Source organism: Mesitornis unicolor, unplaced genomic scaffold (genome assembly GCF_000695765.1).
Source record: "Mesitornis unicolor isolate BGI_N332 unplaced genomic scaffold, ASM69576v1 scaffold20912, whole genome shotgun sequence".
NCBI lineage: Eukaryota > Metazoa > Chordata > Aves > Mesitornithiformes > Mesitornithidae > Mesitornis > Mesitornis unicolor.
Window position 1 is genome coordinate 5,527 of NW_010167398.1, and position 8,708 is coordinate 14,234.

At 45.1% G+C, this 8,708-nt stretch overlaps 1 non-coding gene across 1 annotated transcript; it reads left to right on the forward strand.

Annotated features, from left to right (window-relative positions):
- The first annotated feature begins 1,769 nt into the window (after positions 1-1,769).
- TRNAV-AAC lies at positions 1,770-1,842 on the forward strand. The gene has a single exon. It is a non-coding gene; the product is annotated as a tRNA-Val (tRNA).
- Positions 1,843-8,708: the final 6,866 nt, after the last annotated feature.

The window sequence follows — 8,708 nt, forward strand, 5'->3', positions numbered from 1 at the left end:
TATAATAGAGAGCAACTGCAGACTTTTGGCAAAGATGTCTTTTCGTCTAGCGCTGAAGCAAGTTCTGAGCTATGTCTCGATGGAGCCACCCTAAATGTCACACAACACTGGCTTAATTTTGTGTGCTCTTCAGTGGAGATTCAGTAGGTGATCGAACCAGCTAAGCAGACTGAGTAAAGAACAAAATTTACACCCGTGGTCCTCAAATGTGTTTGTGACTTTTCCTCCTCTATCATCCTTAAGATAGATGTAGGTCATGGAGGGCAGCATGAAGCAAATGTTTCCTCCCCCAGATCCCTCATGTTCTTGTTCACTCTTTCAACTGCTGTTTTACTCCATGTCCTCATTCTCATTATTAATTTACAACAAAATACCCTTATCAATAAAATTCCTATTTAAGTGTAATTGTTTTGTCTTGACATGTTTACCAGCCTTTTTTTTTTCAACACTTCTCATTTAGTTAGTCTGTAGACAGGTATGTGTCTTCCAAACATGCAGTCAGCTGACAGGTTTCCTTTGCAGGAAAACAGTGCCGTGATGAATCCTGTGCATCTCCAGTCTTTCCTAAGAATTACAAGGGTGACTTGACTTGGCAGCAAAATGTGGCTGTTGCAGTTAGGAGCTCGGGCTGACATACCTCAGTCATCTTAGTTACCACTTAATAAAGATAATGTAACATCTGTAAAACCAGCAAAGTAACTGCACTAACACCACTACACCAAGATTAGAATTAAGGCCTATTTCTTTTTTAATGGAGTTGAAGGCTTTGACTCAGAAATGCCTAATCTTGGATATATGCAACGCTGATCCAGATTTACCATTTGACATTGTGTTATCAAATCAACAGATTTGTACTGTTCGGTATTGCAGTAAGCAGCTTGGAGCACAGATGTTGCTCTGGGCAAAATGCTACTGCTTGCTGTATTGGTATTTCCTGCTTAGAAATTGCTTCAGTGGAGTGGGTACAATCAATAAGTTTTCTTAGACAAAGACACTAAATGACCACAACTAGCTCCACCACCTTGTATATTTGTTAGAAATTGAACTATTTGTCAGAAGGCCACAGTACATTTTGTAAACCATTATCCTTGCTTTATGCGTGTTGTTTTTACTGTTGAGGGGTGGTGGGGGTTTTAGCCACTAATCTGGGACAGGAATGAAAACAAAACTGCTATTTCAGCCAATCAGTTAATGTAGGAGTACACATTGCTCTTCTCCCCAGTGTGCTATGCTTATTTTATCAGTCATCAGTTCCATATGATGGATTTACTGGGGTAAGCAGACTGTTAACATACACTTAATCCTGCCTACCAGAGAGCCCACCGCTACTTAAATTTCTGCATCAGAACAAGTTAGAGAACTCAATTTGCTGTGTGAGGCTTAGCAGCTCCATACCTTCCTGAGCTGCCCTGCTCCTGAACTGGCAATAGCTTAGAGACTGGGCTTTGCCTCTGTTACTGCTTTCCCTTCTCCTACTGGGTTCTCTGTCCTGTCTAGTCAATAAATGCAACCACGGCCATTAACGTGGGTTGTATTCCTGTAAGTACCTTTATTTGTCCCTCTCTCCTGTTACAGTTCCACTGCATCTCATTAAGGTGAGTGTGGAGCGTTTACTGTTCCTGCCATTTCAGTGGTGCTGAAAGTTTCCCCCAGTATGTTGTGAGCACTTACTAACTACAAATAAAAGCTTGCAACAACAGACTGGCACTAATTCACTGCTTCATCTTCTGATTACCACACGTTACCTCATGAAGTTCCAGAATTATCGTGTTTCTGTAGTGTAGTGGTCATCACATTCGCCTAACACGCGAAAGGTCCCTGGTTCGAAACCAGGCAGAAACACAAGTTTTGGGCTTCCTGCTCTGGCAGGGGGATTGGATTAGATGATCTTTTGAGGTCCCTTCCAATCCCTAACGTTCTGTGATTCTGTGATTTCCAAGGCACTTCTAAAAGGCTCCAAGACTGACGGGACAAATAAAAGCTCCCTATGTATCTGCGTTAATAATTTAAAGCTTAAGATCGATTTGGTTATAATTTTTAAGGCATAGGTTGTGAAGGTTTCTGAATACAGTGGATGCAATACTGACACCGCCTAATTCTCCACATACTTTAGGTACCAAAGTTAACAAAGCATTTTGCAAAGTCTTTAGATACGACAGATGAAGCCCAGAAGAGAGTGACCCAAAACGATCCCTGACAAGCACACAGAGTTTTCAGGGGGCAGATGCCTGTGGGGGCCTAAGATGTGCTTACCCTTAGGGTGCTCCCTGAGCAGCAGCCCGCACAGCGCCTGGCCTCTCGCTGTCAACCGACCGGTCCCTTTGGGTTTTCCCGGTCAAGAGGCAGAGCCCGCTTCCAAGATTTCCAGGGGCCGGATTTTCAGTAACTGAGCCGCCTGTCCGGCTACTCCACACGGTCACCGCCCGCGCCCTCGCCCGTCCCGCTCTTTTCAGCCCTCAGCGACCCCGTTCGCGCCCGACGGCCGCCCTCGCGCCCAGCCCCTCAGCGCCCAGCGCCGCCGCCGCCCGCTAGATGGCGGTCCGACACCGGCACAACCCGGCCGGGCCGCGGGGAAGGGACCCCGGGCAGCCGATTTCAGATTTCCCCGGGAAACAAGGGCTTTCTTGGAAAGCTACTGCACCGACACAGAGCCCCGCCGCCCCGCGGGAGCCTGCCCCTGGCTCGCCCTCAGCAGCACAGCCCTGCAGGGATGCAGCGGCATCTCTCTCCGCCGTTTATAAATGGGGTTATCAGCGTTACCTCAGCCCTCGCAGGAGCTCAGAAGCGCTCCTGACCTGCAAATATTACACTGGGATAATGATAATGATCATACTCCTGGCTGGTGAAAAAACCCTGCAGGTTTGCACATTGTAGGCAGGGTTGCAATCTCTGCAAGGCAACACTTGCCAAGTCTGCTGCTGATCAGCAGCAGTTTTTCAGGGGAATGCTCAGAGACAGGACTGTAATGAAAGGCTATTTCCACACCAGATTTCCATGCTCAAATCCCTAGCTGCTTCAGCTGAAGAGCCCTTCATGATAAAGTCATATTTTTCTTGTGCTGGAAGTGGGGGCCATACTTTGGTTCTCCTTGTTCTGCCAAGCTAGCGGGTGAGCTGGCTTTGCGCTAACCAAAAGCTAACCCCTGGGCTGCTACACGCTTAGAAAACTTCAGCCCCCCAAACAGGAGCGTTCCTAACACGCTGCAAAGAGACTGGCACCAGTCTTACAGGGCCCTGCAGGAGCTGCTGGCCAGGCACATGAGGTGAATGAAAGCTGGCGGTACGGTACAACACAATATGCTATGGGATCTGGGTTTTCCCAGCCTGTGCTTTAACACGAGAGGACAAGCTGAGAGCCCTGGCCTGGGACTAGGATGTTCCGAGTCAGTTTTCCCAGCTCCGTCACAGGCAGTTTGGGTGGTGCTGGGAAAAAGCCACTTTACATTGCCACGTCTCACTTCTCGCCTTCCCAAAAGAGATGGTGACGTGAAAGAATCAGACAAGTTCATGAAAAGCTGTAAGCTGTTCTGCTCTGTCCATGCACTGAGGATACTGGGATATCGGTCTTGGTTGGCATTTTCAGAGACCTTTGATATGACCACAAACAACAACAATTAACAGTATTTAAATAAGAAACAGCCTAGAACACAGAGGACAAGGGCCAGTAATTCAAGGACACCATCATGTTTCTTTACAGGCAGAATATAGGACACAAGGCTGGAAGAGATTTTAACCCTTACCCAAAGCAGACTCAGCTCCACCACCTTGCAACACACCCAGCAAAGTCAGCCCTCCCCAGAAGCCCCAGCCCTAGGAAGGCCCATGGTATTCAATCCCCAACCTGCAAACAGACCCAAGCATTATTCCAAAGCACGGGAAGGAAAGGGAAAGAAACACAATTCTTCTTGGACAGTACTTTTTAAAAGGAAATGTTACATTTCATTTTCCCTCTTTCAAGCTCATATTAGCTATATAGACAGGAAGGATAAATTTAGAAGCCATCTACCTTCAATACCTAGCAACATAGGCATCATCAACATGTAACTTAGGTTACCATCTTTAAGACAACTGCCTAGTTCAAGAGATGGAGATGCAACTGTGCCATGCATATCAGCTCATGCGTGATACTAGATGGACTCTGAATATATACATTTAAAGTCTGGCCTCAGAGTCTTTATAGACTGTAAATTTACTTGCTTTTGCAATGACTGGCAATCAAAGAACGGGGAAACAAAGACTCTTGTCCTTTAACTACCCTGAAAAATGCTAAAGTCAACCTGAAGTTTCTCCTTATATGGAGGTTCAGCACAACGCCATGTGCCGTCCTTCTGTGCAGGCATGGATTGAGGCAGATATTCAGAGGTCTGCAGAAAACACATCCAGGAAAAGTCCCTCCCACCAGCACAGGGCTGTTTGTCCCTTTCTAGAACAAATCCTAGTACTGATTTCTCAATCAGCTGCTCAACACCACAGCCTGCTTTCAGTTTCTGTGTTCTTCAGTTTGCAAATATGACTTGGCCATCTCCCAGTCCCAGAAGAAGTTCCTATTCCCAGGAAAGTGATCTGCAAATGGACTTTCCAGACAGCTCCTGAACAATGGCTTCTTCCTGATCAAATCGAGGTGATGTTTTCAACCTTGGATTTGGATGGCTGAGAAATAATCAGAAAAATAACCCTGGCTTCCTCTATTCCTCTGTAATTTTCTCTGAAAGATGTTCAATCACCTCTGCAGCATTTCTTTCTTCCTTAAAACTTTCTGTAAAGATTATTCTCAAAGTTCACACCGCAGCATCCTGCCGAGTTAAGAAAGCAAAATTGTACACTCACAGGCCAGAAGAATCCCCTTCAGTCGATCAATAGCTGTATTTCTGACTGGTTTAAAACCAATTGTTTCAGATGTCACTATTCCAAACAGCTTTTTTCCTGATCAATATCTCTGGCAGCTGTTCAGATAACCCATCAGTGGAACTAACTGCTGTTAAAGCTATGCACTTATCATTGCTCAGGCTAGGATGCGTTTTCCTTATGTAACTGCAATAGAAAACCTCACATAAATTCAACCCGCACAAAGCACAACTGCTTTCTGGGATGGGCGTATGCCAGTTTAGCAGAGCAAACGTTTTCTGGTGCTTTCTTTATCCTCACCACACAAAAGAAATCCAGAAACGTTTCCATGATTCCAGCTCTGTCAGTGTGCTGGCCCAAGTGTGCTTTACTTCAGGCATGGAAATAACTGTGTTGACTTGAACGGCGTGCACACCGTGCGTCTTCAAGCGCTTGTGCTGTTGGATAGGCCAATAGTTTTGTAAAAACACAAAGCTCCCAAGAAGTTAACAGTCATTTGGGAGGGAGGAAGCTGGGAGGAACGTTCCAACCTTGCTGCATATGTCTATGCACAGTGCAAGAAAAACAGGCCCAAATCTGCACGAGTGTGAATGGACAGAACAGTAATGAATCCATGAATGCCAGCTTGCATCCTAGATTGACAGCTAACGAAGGCTCTCAAAGATCCATTTTAAGTAAAGGAAATGCCCGTGCTGTAAACAAAACAGTCTGCTGCTCCATTCGACAGAAGTATTACCAAATGCTTCAGAAGTGACCCCAATCTCGTATTTTGCAGAGGCATCAATATACTCCTTCATGCATGCAATCACCTACAGATGTTGCAGCTCATTGCACCGTATTTTAGTGGCACATGGGGAAAACGAGAAGCTCAGAGCGGTGTTTGGTGGTTTCTGATAAAGACAGTGAGGCACAGAGGGCAGGGAGGTTAAGATTATGGTTTTGATCAAATGCCGGTAAAGCTGAGTTAATGAGACATGAGGAGGTGATTCCAGGGAAGGAGAGTGTCCTGTCCCACATTGAACTGATGGTGAGGTCCTCAATACTGCTGTTATAAACAGCTGCAAGTGCATTTTGGCTGGGACCTCACTGCAGATGAAAACCTACTCTGTTTACTGTAACCAACCCAGTCAATATTCAGACCAGAGCTAATCCCTATTCTTTTCTGTGGGAAGTTTTCAAAGGACAGCTCTGAAGAAGGCCTCGCCTGCATTTCCAAGCAGGACTTCCACTCTTCTGCCAAGCATCTACAGGGAAACAGCAATTCCTTTCCTTTTTCCCCAGCCTAAAACTGGAAACATCAGTGCTCAGTACAAAGCAGACAAAGATGATATTTTATGAGTATTTCTTGCAAGAAAACTCTTACTCTTTTGACCAGCTCTTCTGAATGCATTATTCAGACATGCAGGTGTTTCAGAGATGATCCTCACTCCCATGGCTAAGCTTACTTTCCCATTATCCAGCAAGCTTTTTGCCTCACAGCTTAAGGGGATAACTGTAACACCAAGTGGCAAATCCACAGGCATCCCTTCACTCCTCAACCGTCGTGCCTGCTGCCTCCACCACATCTTCAGTTCTGCACATCTCTGTGCAGTGGGAGGCCGGGTGGCAGGCAGGGCTTCTCACAGGACACAATAAAAGGAAAAAGTCCGTAACATTTGAGGTCGATCAACTCCTGAGGACAGGTTTAATGAAAACCTTCATTTCCATCCTACATCTCCTTTTCTATGGTATTCCTCTAATTAAGCAGTTGTCCTCAGTGTGTCAGGTGCAAGCCATTTGAACACAGCTCCAGACTGAGTTTATGATAATCCCATTTATGTCCAAAAGCCACCTACCTAGGGAGTGACCTGCCAAGGCTAACTGTGTATGATGCAGTGGGCACACACACCACACACAGCAAATGGCACTGCAACCAGCTGGGCAATACAGCCGAGGGATCACTTTTAATTCTCTAGCAGCATCAGTATTAATCAGATCACTATTTATATGGAGTAGCTCGTTTTCCACCCTGAATAAAGCAAAGCAGCCCTAAAGTTTGATGGAGCTCATAACCAAGTCAGTTATTACACAGGTGAGCAAGTTCAGTGAAACCAGATTCTCCCCACAAGCTCCATAACTGCAGCTGAAGTGTTGGCTCAAGCACCCCACACACGCACCTTACAGCAGTTGTGAGTTTTCAAACTATTCAATACATTTTGTGACTTTTCTGCATCGCACTATCTGCAGAGTTTCTCTTTAGGGTGGAAATTTCTACCTATCCCATACAAAAATTCAGATAGCTGGGTTAATACTGAAGCCATTTCTGTACCTGAAATAAAACCCATAGTTCATGTAGAAAAGGATGATTATTTTATTTTATATTTTATTTTAAAGTACTGTGGGTTTCTCTCTCAAGGAGCGTCTTAGCATTTGTTTCTTTCATGATACCAAACAAGATGTCTGCATCCACAATTTGGTCCCATCTCTGAGATCATCCGAGTCTTACACTCACGTATCGTGAACAGTGCCAATATTTTATTGTATATTTTATTTTATTTTTAAGTACTGTTTCTCTCTCAAGGAGCGTCTTAGCATTTGTTTCTTTCATGATACCAAACAAGTTGTCTGCATCCACAATTTGGTCCCATCTCTGAGATCATCCGAGTCTTACACTCACGTATCGTGAACAGTGCCAAGTACTTTACTTGATACAGAAATGACTGCTTTGGTATGCTAATGCCGTTTGCAAAAAGTACTGTTTCTCTCTCAAGGAGCGTCTTAGCATTTGTTCCTTTCATGATACCAAACAATTTGGTCCCATCTCTGAGATGATCCGAGTGTTACACTCACGTATCGTGAACAGTGCCAAGTACTTTACTTGATACAGAAATGACTGCTTTGGTATGCTACTGCAGTTTGCAAAAGTGCAATTACATCAACCATTAAAACCGAGAAGGGAAATGGAGAACAACGCTTTACGTTAAGTGATCCCAATTACAGAGTAAGTACCTGATGGTAAGAAAAGTGACTGTTATATTTATGTGGTTATAGAACTAACAGATTGAGCAAACTCTTGCCCTTTGCTTATCTGTTGGGCTCTTCTCATTTCAGGAAATGAGACTCTACCTCCACGGGTCATCTCATAAGCCAGGAAATGCAGATTTCCAAGTCAGATTGCTGACAGGCCTCTTGGAACAAGAGCAGAGCACCCAATTATGCTGTTATGTTAAAGATAATGCTGTACAGTGCCTGCACTGAACCACCGGCCCTTTCAGGGAGTCACAGAAGGGCTGAGTTTGGATGGAGATCATCTCAGCTCTGGAGCCCATCTAGGTCAATGCCCCACTCAAACAGGGTCACCTGGAGCAGGTCCCTCAGGACTGCGGCCAGTCAGGTTTTTCATCTCTCTGGGTCCAGAACTCCACAACCTCCCTGGGCAATCTGTTCCAGGCTTTGGCCACCCTCATAGCATAAGAGTTCTCTTACATTTAAGCAGAATTTTCTGAATTTCAGTTTGTGTCCATTGCCTCACCCTTTCAGCGGGAAAAACTGAGAGGCATCTGGCTCACTCTTCTTTACTTATCCCTTGAGGAGTTTAAAACTGTTCCTGAGCCTTCTTTTTCACAAGCTGAGCACCTGAGCTCTCTCAGCCTCTTCTTATAGGAGAGATGCTCCAAGCCCTTGCTTAATACCATGAAGTCCCCATTGTCCCATTGCTCCAGCCCAAAGTCCCTGTGAATGGCAGCCCAAACCTTTGGTATATCAACCACATCTTCCTTGCTCCAGAAGATCTCTTCAGCACATTAGGGACTACTCTGGTTGTTAGGAATTAAATTCTCCATAAGAGGCAGAATTTAGGTACAGATGGTACCCATTAAATGATTG